Raw genomic sequence first — 19,492 nt, 5'->3', positions numbered from 1 at the left:
GTATGAGAACTATTACACATTTCCTTCTTCTAATTTCCAGATGGGCTTCATGTAAACAGTTTTTTGGTTCTAATCAAGTTTCACATACATTTAGTTTAATCTGCTTTGTGCTACTCAACAGAAAACAAGAACGGTTCTCAATGAGGGATAAAGCCCGTAAGCACCGGGTTACGAGTCGCACATCATCGCTGAGATAAGGCGTTAATTAGAGGTGCTCATCCGATCCCACTATAAACATAAAACTTTGAAAATAGATCCTATGCAAGATGGTGAACAAAAAAAGAACGTAAAGATATCGACCCCCCCCAAAAGAAAAATATGGATACCCCCTGCTTTGAAAATTCACATTGCTAGTTTGTTAAACTCTGGCACTGAACATCTGTGTATGACCAGTGTGTACAGGGTAAACTGGGAGTATGTACAAAGAAATAAAAGGAAAGAAATCAATAAAAATAAATGCCAAAATCAGCTCCAGAAGAAAACATGCTTGTTAGAAAATCAAAAACACACCAATCAGAGGTCACAATACCAGCATTTGGAAGGAAGGCAATCAGACCTCAGCCAGCATCCATAAAATGAGGCTAGTTGCGTCCAAGTACCTGGGACCCTATGATCAGATGCACATGGGAGCTTCACCTCTGCAGTGCTGGAGGGAACTCCAGGCCCTCTGGGAAGAAAGGGGATGAAATTAGCTCTATACTTTGATATGTTAAAAAGAAAGTGGAACTATATATGGGAAATGGTGCTTACAGAAGATTTAACAATGTTGTACAGAAAGATGAAAAAAGGACTCGAGGCACCTGAAGAAATCAAACTCCACGCAACAGAACAAAGAAGATGCAAAAAGGGAGCCTGGGGCAAGTGTTTCACTGGTAAAAGCACTGCCTTTGAAGCGGGTGTCTTACATATCTCTATTAACGTGATTTAACAGACCAAGGCGTCTAAGAAGTGATCTATGAGATTTTGGAGTATAGATGAATGTCTATGGAAATATGCCATGTTGAATTAATCAGTGACCTTTCCACGAGCCAGTTGCCCAAGAGCTTTAGGCTGGCTCTCACGATGAGTTTTGGAGAGGCTCCAAGAACATATTTCACTAAATAACTGAATCAAAAGATGTGGGGTCAATCCAATAAACGAGGAGTTTGCACGGGGCTTTTCAAACCATTGACTTTACTATGCCTGATGAAGGACCAAGATCAGAGAGCTACGGCAATAATGCGAGGAGTTACCGGTTGGAGCATCTTTCAGCAAGAGAAGCTCACTGGCGTTGGCCCTTCAAAATTTATGGCGATATCAAGGAGCTTAAGCTTCCTATGTAAACTCATGGTTTATTGAAACTAAACCCAAATGTATTTAAAGGGGCGACTGCCCTAGGACTGGCCCAGAGTAGCTTTGATAAATGCCTCCCAAGTCCTACATAAAGCCTCGCGTCATCTGTTCTGGATGCTAGGGCTTGACGTCCCATCCCGTCCCTCCATCACTGAAGGACGCGCAGTGTGTGGGATGAGTGCTACAGAGTGCAGACCTCCGCAGTGTATCAACCCCACAATCCATGGATCTACATAGGCCAGAATACACCACTGCCTGGGTCCTAGAGTGTGCAGAAGAGTATTGTCAAGGGAATATACAGACTAATGCTACTCCGTATATGCTCTAAACATGTGATGTTACCTAGACAAAAACCAATATAGATTGTTAGAAATGTTGTATGGTAGTATGACATTTATTAGAATACAAAACACCTTTGAACTTCCCGTAGCAGAATGTATCCCCCTCAGAGGCACCAAACACTAATGTGAATAAAGCATTCTTTATCCGTGCAACATTATCATTGGACATCTATTGTATTAAACACTATATGAAAAAAGGCGGAAACAACAAGCAAAAAGGGTTCAAAGACATTGCAGATTTTTCAAATGTTACTTTCTGGACAGCATACAGAGTTGTTATCAAGAAATCCATTGTGATGTTCCAAGTATCATTAAAACCATAGGAATCCAAACAAAATCCACCGCCAACCGCCATTAAACATGCAAACTGTGAAAGATATAAAGCACAGCAGCCTCTCAAAGCTTTCATCAAAAGCTCGGCTCCCAAATAACAGAGCCAAGTTTGGGATGAAGAAAATATTAGTGGGCCAAGAGATCAGACTCACAGAGCACCGCGGTGTGAAACGGGTTACCAGTCACTGCCAAATCCACACCACTCGATAACAAAAGTAGCAAGACTATGTTTAATGGGCTACTTTGGAACATGCGATGTCCATCACAGAGCTGGCTAAATGCCTCCAGAAAGATTAGTATATGCTATACTACATAACACTATGTCTTGCTGCTCCCAAGAGTCATGGCACCATCTTTTTTAAGTGCATTCATGTCTAAAAGCGGATTTGGTAATTGAAAGAGATCGTGGTGCCTAGGTTCTACTGGATCTCTGATCAAACCAACCAAAAAATGGGTTAAAAGTGGCAGTAAAGTTCTCTGAGAGGTGCCCAGTAATGCTAAATATGGAGGTTTGTAAAGATTCTTAAGAAAGTAGGTCCCAACAATGAAGAATTAATGCTGTCCATGGCGTGATAGGAGATATTAACTATAAAACAGGATCTTTGGCCTGGTGCTTTACCCTTCACGGTATTAATGCTCACATTAACCTTCAGATATTTACCAGCCCTTAACTATTCTTCAACAAGGACAGAGCTTCAGCTTCACAACAGGACTCAACATTTTTTAAGGAGTGATAATTATGATTACTAAACAATCTCAAGAGCTATCATGAAGAAAACAAAATTTTAGGAAGTTTTTTTTTTTTTAAAGCTAGAACTGACACTTACTACCTCTTCAGTCATAGGTTACAATCTACCCACTAACCACCTATTGCTGCCAACAGAGAAGGACTGGCAAGGACATCATAGAGTCAACACCCAAATCAGACTACTCAATTTAAAATATTGGGCCAGGATAGTGGGCACTGGTAGTGTTGCTAACCTAATGTGTTATAAACAGCCCAATAGGCCATGAACACCTAAATGGCTAGTTAAAAAAAAACTCATACAGGTACCAGCTGTTCCATTTCGCATCATCAATGTTTGTACACCCACAAACAGAATTTAGAGCAAGTCTGCGGTAACCCTAAGGATAAACAGAGAGGTTAAACTGCGAACACATCTCCATGTCCCACAGACCATCCAAAGGGTGACGCGACATCATCTCATGCATGAGTTTATTTATCCGAATAGCAAGATAACTGCGAGGACAAGTTGCTTCCCCATTAAACAAGATTCCAGAACATTAACTTTGTTGTTGGGGGAAGCAATCTTGAAAACGTATTTTAAAAAGCATTCGCGTTCCTCTATGCCAACGTACGGAAAGAAGGAAACACAAAACAAACCTTAGACGTGAAAGCGTGATCACATTATTTTGTTACGGAAACTCAGCAACCAGAACGGTATCCAAAAGCTCTGAGCTCTGGTTCAAATTGTATCTATTCAGAGAGAATTTATTGGATCTTAACTCCACAATTTGTACTGTACACCAGGGCTCGCTAAAAAATACATGAACACTAATTGGTTAAGGGCACCTGTGATTTCTCCATAATTACTTCTTCACACATAATACTTCATACTTTACTTCTTCACTAAATAGGATGCGCTTAACTATTACACGTTATTACAACTGTGCTTACAAATTACTTTGTTGTACTTTAACGGACTCTGGCTATTATTCTTTCACTATCGTTTTCCGGGACCAGATAAGGTTTGAGGTTTCTATGGCACAGAAATATGGGCAGATCAGACGGGTTGACTATTTCTTATCTGCTCTCAAATTCTATGTTTCTATGATTAGTATTCCCCAAAAATAAATAGGTATTGAACTATTCAGCTAGCTTCCTCCTTTCCGGAGAACCATAGATGGTTTTGAATCTCGCAGGTTAATTGGAGTTGGCTTTTGAACAATAGTTTCAAGGAACAGGTCCACAGATAATAGATTCAGATGAACCTGGCCATTTTTTATGGTGCCATTTTAACTGCACTAAGGCTCCTGATCTAAAGTCTTATTAGTTTTGCCCCAGCATACAGGCTGAACTCCGCTATACTGGACACTGAATGCACAGGAAAAATGTATTTCCCACATGCAGAATCCTTGGAAAGCATGATATTCAAGTCTGCTACGAATATATCTCTTCCTTCCAAAGATCCTCACTCATGGCATGAATTAACCAAAAGTAAGCAAATTTGGGTTAACCTATGGGGAGTCAACCACTGTAAATCACTGTATTATTTAATGTCACGCTAGATGTTTATTGAACAAAGTGGTAGGCTCTGGCTATGTGACATATTAATTACACACAACTATCTCACTAAGACCCAAACTGTTTTGGGAATCCTTAACCATGGCACATAATAATCCTACCTGGACACCCAGTGATGCCCAGGTACTCATGGCTAGCTACTAATCATATAAAATGCCCCAATTAGAGAAACAGTGTCTGGTGCTTAAGACATTTTACGGTCTTCAACAAGACAAATAGTAAAACATTTAGATGCATTTGGAAAGGAACTTGTAAGCAATCCTTTGGTGTTCTGTCAATCTGAACCAAATGCATCAAAGCAGAAAGAACCCTGAATACAATGTGCGCAGGTCACTCCCACTTCCCGGCCCTTGGGAGATCATAAGCAGAGTGACACTGCCCCCTAGTGGTAAGATTGCATAATGTTTTATTGCTGTTACACATACATTCTACTCACAAACTCACAAACATCGAATAGAGAAAGTAAGACATAATAAAAATAATCCCATACCTTCAGGTTTTCCACTTCCTCTTTATGTTCCCTCTTTAGATGTAAGATAGCAGCCTGATATTCTGCAAACGACAGGTAAAACATTTGTACCGAGTTAATTCTACCGTTAACATATCTACCATAATTGTGTATAAAAACACAACAGTGAAAACAGGCAATAACATGCAGTAAGATGGTAAACAAAATAAACCATTATTTTATTTTTTAAACTAAAAATATTTTCCAATCTTCTCCAAAGCATCTAACATTGTGTCATGGGGTTCTGCTTTAAAATATGATACATTGTAATGAATGTATTTCACTATTTTCCACTTTCTGCAAAACAAATCTTCCATAACCTTTTCTTGTGGCTTAGCGCTAAATAACCTCTGTTTAGGTAAAAGAGTCAAAAGTGCTTTTATATTGTTAAGACTATTGCCAAGCTACACAAGATGTGCAGTATCCCTGCAAAGCATGGAGTCTGCTATGAACATATCGCTTCCATTCAACGATCCTTACTCAAGACATGGAGAAACCAAAATATAAAAACGCATTATTTAATATTCCGCTAGATGTTTACTGGACGAAGTGGAAGGATGTAGAGCAGCTTCAATAACTAAAATTAGGTTGTGATGCCAGCAGATCACACAATCAGGATTGTGCACTAAAGCAAGACATTTTCAGGGGTGTTGCCATCTAATTGACTTCTCTAAGTGAGAATCAAAGTCTAGAACATGCTGAGCCTCCACAACATCAAGTTTGAAATCACTCCTTTTGCAAACAGAACAGGGTGTCAGCCTAATCTATCCCTGCTCAGCACACCTCCCATGTTATCTCTCGTGAATCATTGTATATTCAGGATCAATCTGCTGTTTTATCTAGTAGCCACATACAAGGGGAATGCTATATGCAAAAATAGCTCTGAATAAAGGTAAACCTCTACTGTCTAGATCTAAAGCAGAGGCCAGGGGTCTGTATTACTGCCTAAATCACTGGCTCCTTTTAAATTGTTTCATTTACATTAATTGGCTTTTCAAATCAATGATCAGCGTTTGTTAATGCACCCTCATATATTTCAGTGCAATGAGCTGCTCATACAAAAGGACTATGTCAGCATGTCCACGGCAAGCTGGTTAATATCGACCTGAAAACAAACACAACTATATTGCCCCAAAGCATTTCACACACATGGCTGCGGAACACTGGCATGTCCAATACATACTAGCCAAAAAAAGTTAGAACGCCTAAAGCCACTGTGGCAATATCTGGAAGGCTATTGTGCCTTCCAGACAGCAAACTGAACATCTACTATAATATGTTTGACTCGGATCCGCATCTCTTGCCAACATGGGCAGTAGGTACAGTTTATGTTTTGGAAGATAAGATCCGTTGTATACTGGATGATCTGTACATTATCAGGGCTCAGGCAATGCTTGGTTTATATACTGTGACCTCTTGGTTGGAGATAATCCCAGGCAGAACATGGTTTCCATGACATGCATGATGTAGCCATGAGTTTACAGAGGGGAAGGCAAGACTATGTTTCCAGCTTTTATCTATGGTAGGATATGTCCCTGTAGAGACAAAACATACGGGCGAGTTAAGGCAAGCGCATCACACCCAAGTACCGCTACAGCTTAGACACCAGAGCCGTTGGGGAGAAGATCTCCATCTGGTCGGCCCACGGCCTTCCGGGACAGAGTGTCGGACTTTATATCCCTGTGCACAGGATGCTCAGGCTAAATACAGCAGAAGAGGCATGGGGCATGCGGATCTGGGGCAACAGAGGCACTAAGGCCTCTAGTCTACCAGGTAAGGTAAGGGGAAGAGTATTTAGATGTGAATGCACCTTCTAAAGTGCTGAATATAACATTCACTGCTTGAACGCTGAACATTTTTCTGCTCTCATGAAGCAAATTAGAGGTAATCACACAACCGTGTAAATTAAATGATTGGTAGGGATGAAGGAGACGTAATAGTTTGATGGAAACTAGGGCTGCAACAACTAATCGATAAAATCGATAATAATCGATAATGAAATTCGTTGCCAACGAATTTCATTATCGATTAGTTGAATCGATTATTATCGATTATAAAATGAGGGTTTTTTCAGAGCAAACGCTCTGAAAAATACCCCTCATTACATAATCCGTTTAGTCTGACTCACAGCAGCAGCTCCTACTTACCAGCCCCTCCCTGTAATCACTGTGACAATTTGCCCCGCCCCCTTCCTTCTCCCAGAAGGCCAGAACCACATGGCTGTGACACTCATCTAACTGTAAGTATAAAATTAATATTTGGGCTGCTGAAAGTTAGGGGAGGTGGGAGTTAATTTAGGGGCAGTTATGGTTAATGGGGTGTTTAGGGTTAATTTAGGGGAAGTTATGGTTAATGGGGTGTTTAGGGGCAGCTATGGTTAATGGGGTGTTTAGGGTTAATTTAGGAGCAGCTGTGGTTAATGGGGTGTTTGGGGTTAATTTGAGGCAGTTGTGGTTAATGGTATGTTTAGGGTTAATTTAGGGGCTGTTGTGGTTGACAGGGTCTTTAGGGTTAATTTAGGGGATGCTGTGGTTAATGGGGTGTTTAGGGTTAATTTAGGGGCAGTTATGGTTAATGGGGTGTTTAGGGTTAATTTAGGGGCAGTTATGGTTAATGGGGTGTTTAGGGTTAATTTAGGGTAGTTGTTTTGATGGGGTATTTAGAGTTAATTTAGGGGTAGTTATGGTTAATGGGGTGTTTAGGGTTAATTTAATGATGAGGACTGAGGGTTAATTTGATTAATTTAATAAAGTTAACTTAAGGTGCAGTTAGAGATAAAGGGGGGCCAAACTAAGGGGAATCTAAATCCTGGGGGCAGTGAAGATTAACCCAGTACTTATTTAAAAAAGTATGATGTCAGTGTGATGTGAACGGGTCTGTGACTCTATGAGGGCACCATGAGATATCTGGGGGGTATAAGGCATATCAGGGGAGGACGGAGAGACATATCCGGGGGTATAAGGCATATACGGTATATAAGGCATATGTGGGGAGGGCAGTGTGGCATGTCTGGGGAGGACGGAGTGGTGTATCAGGGTGTATAAGGCATATCTGGGGGTAGACTGGAGTGGCATATGTGGGGAGGGCAGCGTGGCATGTCTGGGAGGTAGTGTGGCATGTCTGGGGAGGATGGAGTGGTGAATCAGGGGGTATAAGGCGTATCAGGCACAGTGGCATATGTGGGGGTGGAGTGGCATATGTGGGAGGCAGCGTGGAGTGGCATATGTGGGATGCAGCGTGGAGTGGCATATGTGGGAGGCAGCGTGGAATGGCATATGTGGGAGGCAGCGTGGAATGGTATATGTGGGAGGCAGCGTGGCATATGTGGGAGGCAGAGTGGAGTGGTATATGTGGGAGGCAGCGTGTCATATGTGGGAGGCAGCGTGGCATATGTGGGAGGCAGCGTGGAGTGGCATATGTGGGAGGCAGCGTGGCATGGCATATGTGGGAGGCAGCGTGGAGTGGTATATGTGGGAGGCAGCGTGGAGTGGTATATGTGGGAGGCAGCGTGGAGTGGTATATGTGGGGGGCAGCGTGGAGTGGAATATGTGGGAGGCAGCGTGGAGTGGAATATGTGGGAGGCAGCGTGGAGTGGCATATGTGGGAGGCAGCGTGGAGTGGTATATGTGGGAGGCAGCGTGGAGTGGTATATGTGGGAGGCAGCGTGGAGTGGCATATGTGGGAGGCAGCGTGGAGTGGTATATGTGGGAGGCAGCGTGGAGTGGCATATGTGGGAGGCAGCGTGGAGTGGCATATGTGGGAGGCAGCGTGGAGTGGTATATGTGGGAGGCAGCGTGGAGTGGCATATGTGGGAGGCAGCGTGGCGTGGCATATGTGGGAGGCAGCGTGGCAAGCCTGGGCTCAAACGTGCATAAATTGGGGGGGGCTGGTTGGGAAATAAAGACAAGAAATGTATTTTATCAAAGTTTTTTTTTATTCTGATGTTTGTATTTAACAATTTGTTTATTAAATTATTTTAAATAAATGAAAAATTTACATTCGTTTTTTTTATCCGATTAATCGAAAAAATAATCGGCCAACTAATCGATTATGAAAATAATCGTTAGTTGCAGCCCTAATGGAAACCAAGCCATGCTATCTTGTACTAATCATAGTTCACAGGTTGTAATTTGCAAGTTATGCTAGCTGCAGACTCCTCTCCTGGGGTCATAACACGTGGTCCTCCAGTTTCCATAAATTTAACGTGGACTAGCTAGGGTCCGAGGCTGCAAAATACAGTGAATCACCGACAAGGGCAGAGTTGGACAAATGCCAAACAAGATTACCCAAAGTGAATTTTATTTTTCTTAAATGATTTCTCAGGCCAGGTTGGCGCACTGGAATAGACTCTTTAGTCTTATACCTGGTTCTGCATTGGACTAAAATTTTAAATGGTTGGCTTGAAACATTTGAAAAAAGAGCCCATGCTTTTAGTGGCGCTGAACCTAAAATGCCAGGGACAGACTTAGAACGCTAATGCAATTAGACAAATGGGTAATGGACACTAACTTTACAATGGTGACACATCACGCCACGTTGCGTGCACACTTTAACACCTTTTTATTCCAAGATTCTAGAACTTACTACACAATGTTCTGCCACAACCTGCCCTTTCTATAAACATGCTGTAAGCAACTCACATGGAGCCTTCACTTCTCATCTGAAACTGTCCATGGTCCCGGGGAGAGTCCTTACAGGACCATAAAGAGTCTGGGGATGAACGAGTGCTGCAGATGCTGCTAGTGGGTGTCTGCTGGTGTTTACGTACTTCTGCACTGCTGTACTGGAGGAGGTGGTACAGAGAATGCGTTCAGTGTTTCCTTGGGCTTCATACTTAAAGAAATAAATACTTTATGAATGGGAAAGTAACTCCGGAGTGCCTCCCCTTTTTCCTTGGAATACAGATTGCTTTGAGCCGCTGATGTGAGCACCTGGAGATTTTTTTGAGCAGACACTGTAGACTGTAAAACTTTGGAGTTCCTGGCTGGTTAACACTTTAAAACCCCAAGCTCACAGCTCTATGCCTTTCAACGCTCCTTCCCCTCCAACATGCCACTACAAACCAGAGCAGGACTCAGAGGAGAAGCACCAGGACCTGGACAAGGTTGGTGAGTCCAGGGTTTGGGGTGCAGTGAATGGGCAAGGTCACTCCGCAGCAGGGGATAGGAGATAAGCTAGAGGGGGAAAGGAAGTTAACGTAACTAATTGAAGCGTGCATTCTGTGCACGTGCAGATTCTGATAGTGTTTCATGCTTGCACAGATGACTTTTAACACAATAAATCAACAGGTCAATGTACAGGAACATTTATCTGTCAATGAAGGCCATACCCTCTGCGTCCCCGAAATCCCATACTCAAAGCTCCCCCACCTGGCTGATTAGCAGATCAGGGGCTTAACAATCTATGTTAAATCATGGCTCGGCTACAAGTAGTATTATAAAAGGTCAGGAACTTTTAGAAGCCGCAGCTTGCTAGCTATTCGGATTCCTATTAAAGGAAATAATCTCCTTTTGACACAGCTCACACCTCACATCCGCTTTAAACACAGTAACTAATTTAGAAATTAGGTAATGTGTATTAACTGGGAGCTGGGTGTGTTTAACATAAGAGTACGGTGTGACGAAGTATTTATGAACCAGCTAACAAACTATCATTATGTGGAAAAACTGGTTCCACTGTCTTAATATGCATGTCTGCAACAAATATATTCGCATATGATGAATAAATTGCTCATTTATTGCTCATCGGAGACACTTCTTATCCTACTGAATGGATACTAAATGGTTAAATCAGACTCCAACTCCTATAATCAACAGCTATCCTTTCCAATAACGGTGGTATGCCAAGGATCATGGCGTCTTTTTATTTGGTAGATGTATCCATTGACTCTCTCAAGGTTAATAAAGAGTTCTGCACCCCAGTGGCCTGTTTGGCACAATAATTGACAAAATGTTTTACAGATACTTGGAGCAACGACTATACGCGGTGATAAGGTTTGGTTATCTGCCCTACATAAATACATACCAAACCTGAATTCAAGACTAGGTACCCAATAAAGGTATCAACTTGACTCTACTCGTCTCCTGTGTTTCTACGGCCAACATGGTACCAACTCTCACTGTTTGAATGCAGCGTACAAACGTCATCTGCGTAATCTGCTCGTAATCCATAGACGTTGGAGAACATATCAGACAGCGCTACTTAATGCAGAAACAAGAGTGTCGCGCTTCCCACCAACGCACAACAAAGACTTGTTATCTCCTTATACATACACAAACACTAATTATTCTCCCTTGTAATGCAAACCAGCCAGTGATGAGCCTCCCAACTTCCTGCTAAAACAAGTAAAGTGACGCATTAATCCTACCTCTTCCTAGCAAACAGATATCAGGTACTGTACACAAACATTACAACTCCACCTAGCATACCTGTAAGTGAATCACACTGCCCGTTCCTAAACACCAAGAGCACATTCACCTAACAGAACACGTCTCTCGTCCTCACGGGCGGTCTGGCAACATTCACCCCGGGGGCAACCAAGTGCCCTACTAATAAAGTGGCAGAAAACAGTCTAGTAGGCAACATGCTCGATTAAACTATTCCATCCTGTCCGTGGAGTCATCACATGAACGCCATCTAAAGTCTTTTCTACTTTATACAGCCTGGTGGCTATAAAACTCCCAAAAAAGCTTCAGGTAGTGGCCCAAGATCTTTAACTTGGGCCAGTCCAGGAGGCAATTGCCCCCCTGCATGTCCTCTTAATATGCTAAGGTACTTTTACTTCCAAGTGCCAAAAAAAACCAGAACGTGTACCACGTAGACTTTATGACACATGCACCCTCCCAATAACTTCCAATCTCCTCCGAATACAAGCTACATATGTCTTGCCATGCAAGGGACTTACCTTTCAACACATTTTAAAACCAAAATGAACAAAGGACACCTAGCAATTTAGTCAGCAAATCACAAATTGCAGGCGAGTCAAACCATTTAATCAGTCATCGTTACCAATTTAATGCTGCATTACAAAAGGCCAACCCCAGTGAGATGAAATGTTTCAACTCACCTGCATCTTAAGCTATTATGAATAAACCTCAATATCTCAAGCAGCATCTCTAAATTTATAGTAGAAACACAAAAGGAATTGTGGATCAGCCATCCGCCTGTTTGGCGTAAAAAGCTTCTGTACCAAACAGCAACAAATGCAATTCTCACCGATGCTCCCCTACCTGCTTCAGTGTACTTCAAACCAACTTTCTCCTCCTCATCCTTGGGTTTTGGGGGTGGCCACACAGCCTGAAGTCTCCCTGGAGTCCTGTCTTCTGGATCAGATGGGCTATGGTCGGGCTGCAATAATAAAAGATATAGTTTCATATACCATATTAAGATGGTTTAGAGGATCCATCGCAATTATATTTCGGCTCCAACATTGCTTAAGAAATGCAGCACTATACCCAACTATCGTGTTATGGAATTCTAGTTTCCAGGCAAGTCTATATTTAATGACACAACAATAGGTGGATGTTTTTTTTTTTTTTTTTACTAACTTTAGAACGCAGTTTTGTACAAAAAAATGTCTTCTTTGCAATATAAAACCTCATTGTTAGTGCAAGTAAACAATTGTGAAAAAATGTTCAAATGAATAACATTTGCCAGTGCTTAAGATGTAACTCAACTAATCTGCTATGGTCTTTCTTTTTAAAGTGAAAAGTATTTGATCACTCCACTGTCCAGATGTATCGAGACAGCTAAAAAGTTCCAGGATGACATTCACCAAAATTAGGAAAATGAAGGCGGCTAAAAGGCTGACATTGACCTTACAGAAGCTGAATAATGTATTTTGAGGTCATCACAAGCACATTTACACATACAATTGTTCTGATGGGGGGTATAGAAAGCTTACATTTTTCTTATCAGAGGAGTCATCACCATCATTATGCCTGGTTTTGTCAAATATGGCCTTCAGAGACTCCTTCTCGCTCTTTTGTTTCCGCTTCACAGTCTCCAAGTCAGGGGACTCTTGCTTTGCAACCTTTTTGGAAGGCCCGGTGAAAAAAGATCTAAAGGCATCCAGGGCAGAATCCTGGGGTACAGGCTCTGGGGATTTTTCTGCAATGACCTCAGTGCTCTGCTCCACACATTCTTCTTGACTTTGCTCTGAGGGTATGTCTACCTCCTTTTCATCTTGCTTTGGGAGATCAAAATTCAGCAGCTGGGAGAGCTGTTCCATGAACTTCGAGCTGGATTTGGGTTCTGCCGTCTTCTTTGGCTCCTGCTTTCTGACCGGCGAACCCACAGGCAACTTTGCCTTCTGCACTGGCTGGGACAGCTTTAACATCGCCAGGTCGGTGTCCCCTGCCTTTACCGTGACCGTTTCATTCTCCTGTACAGGAGCTCCCTTCTTATGTATGCAAAGGCCGCTAAATATAGCGGGCAGTTGGAAAGGCTTTTCGTCCTGGGTGTCTGAAAGTAGAGAGTCTTTACCAGGTTCTGGATTGCTTGTGAGATCAGGACAGTTTGTATCCTTATCCAGTGTTGACATGTTATCTTTGTCCCTTTCTACAAAGTCCTCATTACCCGGCTCTTGGGTTCCTGGCTCCTGGATGGGGACACTATTAAGTGGTACATGAGATTCAGAATAATCCTGGGACTCTGGGGTCTTTGTTGTTTGTTTTCCTGTGACTTCTTCAGGACTCTCGCTGTCAGAATCCGTATCACTGGTTGTATGTACAAGAGTTCCACGCACAAGCATACCATCCTGGTCGTAGATTTCCTTCATGCAAACATCTGAGTCCGTGGTGTCATATATGATAGGTGAAGCCGTCTCTGCATCCTTGTGAATATCTGAGGCTTCCAGACGCTGCGCGTGTACTCCTTTCTTTTCATCATTTTGCTCTTGTAAAACCTGGACTTCAGTCCCACCCAGATTATCCATCGGAGGATGTGGTACTCTGTTGACCTTCTCACTTGTAGCAGGTTTAACTTGTTTCATGGAGACTTGAGAATCTATTTCTTTTTCACTGGGTAAATCATCCGTATCCCGAACCTCTATCAACTCTGAATGCTCTACCTGCTTCGTTTGTTCATCTCTAATGGTTGCCACTTCTTTTAAGCTTTCACAAGAATTAGCTCCTCCTTCTGTTGTGTCACGCTGTGCTTCAAACTCGGTGTTGCTTGACTCCTGGGAAAAGGCGAGGGTGTCTGATTGCACCTCTGGTTTGTTCCCGGTGGATCTGAATGCTTTCAGGACTGCATTTTCCTCTTTAGGCTTTGCTGCAAATCCAAAAAATGACTTTATGGAAAATTTGCCTAGCGGAGATGGAGCAGCCTCATTGTGTGCAGCTGCCGACGCCACCGCTGGAGCCTGGGACTCTGTGGGAACATTGGCTTTTAGTTCCATATCCCCAAATAACTATGTCCTGTAACCGTATTAGGTGAGCTGGACCTAGGGGCTACAGTATTTACAACAATGCAAGAACCAAAAGAAGAAAAAAAACTGGATTTTCCAGCGTGTTGTTAAATAAACTGAAACTTACGCTTTGACCAAACAAAAAAACTTAAGTTAAATTAAATATTCATTCTTTTCAGGCAAAAAAAACACCAAGAAAGTTCAGAACAAATCCTTTGTACAAGTTAGCCTCGGCAACCAAGTCATCCCAAATCTGTTTTTGTAGAATTAAAAGACACAGAAGTAGAAAGTCTGTTATTCCTTTTGGAAACTCTGCAGCGGAGACCTTTGGATTCCTGCTTCCTGCTTGTAAAGCAGTCTCTGCGGTCGCTTGGCAGTTTTAATTACACGCAAATAACAACGTCTTTGTGAGCACCAAGCCGGCATGACAACTCTGAAAAGATTTCCTGTGTCACTCTAGCCTCAGGTCTCTCCCGGTGAAATCCAAACTTTGCAGATGAAGCCAGCATGTCTTTAGCAGAGCGGGATGAGAAAGAAGAAAAAAAAAAAAACTTTACCACAAAACCAGTAATGCTAAAAATGACTTCTTTGCTTTGCAGGCAGGCAGACGGATCCTTTCAGCTGAAAACAGGGTGAAATCGTTCTGTTCCGCGTTGTGGAAGCTTTTCTAAAGAATGCAAATGTCACCGTCCAGAGACGGCATGAAAAGGGCTGGTTTCAAATTACCCTACCTCCCTGCTTTCAGGTAACAGGTATGCACAGCAGGCTTTTTTTCCACTCCCACTGCCTGTGAAAGGAGGGAAGGCAAACAGACGAGAACCGGGAATCAGCCGGACACCTCATATCAATGAGACGCTGGAGCCTTGTCACTTGTGTAAATATTTGTGATAGTTTCCAGCTGTGCTGCGTTGAAGAGTGTGATACTTAAACTGCGCACAGCAATATTCTATACAATTTGAAAATATCAGGGAAGGTACAAAAAAAAAAATAAAAAAATAATAATTAAAAAAATACAAATAAAAAAAAATTATAATAACTACAATACAGAGAGGGTAGAAGATACAAGGAAGAAACTTCCCGTGGAAAAAGACCTGTAAAGGAATTCAAAGCCAAGATTGTTGTGCATAAAATTATGCTAAACCATTAACAAGTAAAGTGATTAAAAAAGGGTAAACTATAGGGGATGGTGTTAGTCCCTGTCTTTGAACAGCATACGCCACCTATGGTGATTCACTGTTTCATAAACCTATTAAATGCCCACGGATGCAGCTTGTCAGCACGTATCACTTCTGAATTTCTGGCTGTGTAGCTAATGCATTACGACCTTCAGAGATGGTCTATCCAAGGGGCATAGTTTACGCATATGAATGGTGTCACATAGTGCAGAGGGGTTTGGTTCTGTTTATTTTCTATTATATATTATATTATTATATATATTATATTTATAATATATATTATGTAAACTCATATTGCCCTTCTACATACATCATCTTTATTATTATTTAGCAATTTATATATCTTCATCATATTCTGCAGCAATGACCAGTTGCTCTTATTGCAACTGTAGCTATCCAGATATGGGTTATGCTGAGCTGCATTCTTTTCCTGTAAGTAGACGTAGTGTGTAGCTCTTATGAAAAACAACTCTTTAGATATAGATTGTCCTTCATACTTTATTTTAATGCCATTAAAATGAACTAATTTTAAGTACTTGAACCCAGTTTGGGTAATCAACCACTGCAAGAAAATCATGGGGATTCCTCTGTGAACGTAGGTGATCAAGGTAGCAACTTGCCAGCCAAGCGTGGTGAAGGGAGTAAGCGTCCGCCATACATTTATCCGGGTATCCCGGCTCCTAAACTATTAGTGCTCTCTCCCCTTTTGTGCTAGACAGATCTCAGTGGATGCATACCTTCTTGCCTCTATATATCTCTCTCATATTACTTCTAATGAACTTCTTTATGTGTTAAAAATGGTGGTTTATGTTTGGCACACAACTTGACAAAGGATAATGCTAAAAGCTGTGACACGTTCACACTCACCAGTATCTCCAGACTAAGATGCAGCGCGTTCCTATCAGGTTTCCCCGGCTTGTCCCGGTTTGCAACGGGCCTAGTATCACCCACACAGGAGATGTCTTCATTGACACAAGATTGGAAACCAGGAGATGTAGCCAAAGTATGGAGAGGGGGAATCTTTTAAAAATTCAGCAATGTTCCAAAGTACTTCACATTTGCTTTCAAGAAAAATTAGCATCTGGCGTGGCCGGGTGTTGACCTCTGTACTTCACGAGACTCATGTGGATCAGAACTAGTGGCTGTAAAGGTCCTAAACTATGGTTTCTGGGCTATACTGGGGAACTGTAACAGCTTCCTTTACAATTGTATTCTAATTATATATTCTGGAATATGTAGATTTTTTCCAAAGTTTTCTTATAGACCAAATTATACACTATGCAGGGCCCAAAAGACAAGGCTGTACAAAACCCATGTTTACTTTTCTCTAGACACGATAGTGCCGTAACCGAAGTGATGCAAGGAGATGCACCCATTGCCATGGCGGACCTCCATCAAACAGCCCAGCCTTTGGTACCCCTACTATCTCTGCCCAGTCATCGAGTAGTATGTGTAAAGTACTGCCACCTTGTAAAGTCTGTATACATAAAATGCTTACATATTTAGGCTCTGTACCAAATCATGGAGCTACAAGATCAGGCAATGGCGTTAAGAGACAAGTAGAGGTCTTCAACAGCTCAAAAGGGAAACTTTTTGCGTGAAACACAATTATACCTTTATTAATGTTTATGGATAGCAACAGCATATTTTTCTTGAAGAGTATTAAATATTTCTTCTAGGAGACAAGTTACATTCCTGTTCCCTTCGCTGGAGCTGCACCGTTGAAGTCCATCTCATCAAGCTCTTTTAAAAATGGCTACCATATCTGTACAGGTTATTTGGGTAACAGTGAACGGATAACAGTGTGACAAATTGTACGTTACATGGAAATCTAAGAGGGTTGGGTAGAAGGCATAATTTCGCGAAGCAAAGAAAGAGACTGTGGTTCTGGATTTAACGAGGAGAATCATTTATCCAAAGGGCAAAGAGCCCTCCTATGTTTTTCCAAGCAACGGAAATTAAAACACCACTGGCTGATTTTTATCCTATAAGTTAAATATTTCCAGGCAATAAATAAGTGTATAATATGGACCAGCACAAGATTAGTATAAAATGCAGATGTTTTGTGATTTGGGCATATGTTCTACAAAACCCATCTGACCTATTACATTTCATGCAGCGCATCATAGACATGATTCTTATATCTCAAAAAAACTATCTGTGGATATTAAGGCAATATGTGTCCCCTGGTGCAAAGAAATATATAAATGTGGAGCTAATCTGGAGAAGAAAAGAAAGACAGAACCTGAGCACGGAATACAGGAATTTTACTGAAATTAAAATAACCTGCGATCAATCCATAACAGAGTTAGATTACTAACATTTGGAACAGTGAGCTCCTTTCTTCAGTGTATAAAGAAGTAACTGGCGTCTGTTAGCATCATTGAATCCATATAGAAACGTTTAAATTCAACTTCCTTACAAGTAAGGCCAACCTTACAGATAAGACCACGCATATTCGGAGTGGAATGTAGGATCCTTTGTATTGCATCACAGGGCCACTTGGTGGCAGCCTTCCGGACTCATGCGAATTCGCACCAACACTGCCCCTGCTGGTTGTCACTCAAATTACAGCATCTTCACACGATTGAGAGGTCTGTAACACTTCACTACACAGCCTTCTGGAGACCCGACTTGTTTCAAGTCCAGGAAGAGGCGGTGGGTGGCAATTTAAATCTCAGGGAAGCAATTGGCACAAAGCACAGCGGCTTCTTTTAAAGCCGGTGCTTCATATTTCAGTACAAATCTCGAGAATTATTGTCTTGCTTATGGATTATCGTCTGAAGAACAACACGAAACTTAGAATGTTACTTACAAGCAGTAATTTGCTTTAGTACAGAGGTGAAGCCCACTGAGCTTTGTAAAAATACAAGATAAAAAATTATTGTGGGAGTAAAGTCATTGTAGAGAATTCATTGCAGGAGTAAACACAGAAGGCCAGTGACCAAAAGTAATCAGAACTGACAGGAGGACCTGCGCAGAAGAACGCCTGGCCATCCACAGGCGCCGGTTATGTAATACTGGGTACAGGATGACAAATTGAACGCAGCAGGATGGAAACAATGAGGATTTATCTTCAAGAAAGGCAGGAACCTGCATGAAGACGGCTGCTGACCCCTACTATGACCCAGATCCATTAGCGCAAAATACACAACAATCATTCATATTTTTGTGCTGCTCAATAACTAAACGCCAAAGGGGAATTTTTAGCTATAATCTTAAATATATAAGCTGTAGCATAAACAAACAGAAACGCTATAATCTTAAATTTAGTGCTTTCACTGGCAGCAGTATAGGTTTCCAATTTTGTTTCCAAGTGTTGAGTTTGTGTGGTCCGTCTCTTCAAAGGAGGTATGAAGACCTTCTGGAGATCAAGGCATTATTCAGTTGTGATCTAAGAGCAGGCAAACCAGGTGGGACCACCAGAGCCACAACCTCAACTAGCTTCACCCATATCACACATTCAACATAGAAAAATGCTTCACAAAATAGAACCTCTTGACAAAGAGGTCACTGAAACCACCAGGTGAGGGGTGAACCTGAGCAGGTGGTCCAAGCTGGCCTACAAAGTTCTTTAGAAAGATCAGTCACATGATGCATTTCCTGGAATTCGTTAAATTAGGTATTAAGGTTCCTAAACATTTCGTAATCCTGGATCTTTATATCTAATGGGGCCTAGGGCAAGCTCTCAACCTTGGGCTCCCTTCACACCCAAGTCTAAGGAGGAAATCTGCGCAACATTTGGCAAAGACAACACTAGTTGTTTTTTTTTTTTACGTCTGAGAGGACAAAAAGGGGGCATGGCTACCTCTTTAAGACTAAAACACCAAAAAATGGACTCTATTTTTTAAATATTTGCAAGACATAATGAAGTTCAGGAGTAAAATTACAGAATACCTTAATGGGAAAGCAGCAAGTAAACATTCAAATGCAATACAGCTAAGGAACACAATACTAATGATCACAAGCTTGTTTCTAAAAACGTTACTCTTTGTGATCTAACTTGAGGGATTTGTACCTTAACCCCACTACATTCAATGAGGGGACTCCTGAGCACACTCTTTACCTATGATGATGGTAGCATCATTT

Source organism: Sceloporus occidentalis, unplaced genomic scaffold (genome assembly GCF_023333645.1).
Source record: "Sceloporus occidentalis isolate IW3139 unplaced genomic scaffold, rSceOcc1.0.p SCAF_29, whole genome shotgun sequence".
NCBI classification, from domain to species: domain Eukaryota; kingdom Metazoa; phylum Chordata; class Lepidosauria; order Squamata; family Phrynosomatidae; genus Sceloporus; species Sceloporus occidentalis.
Note: the sequence above shows the minus strand (reverse complement) of the source record.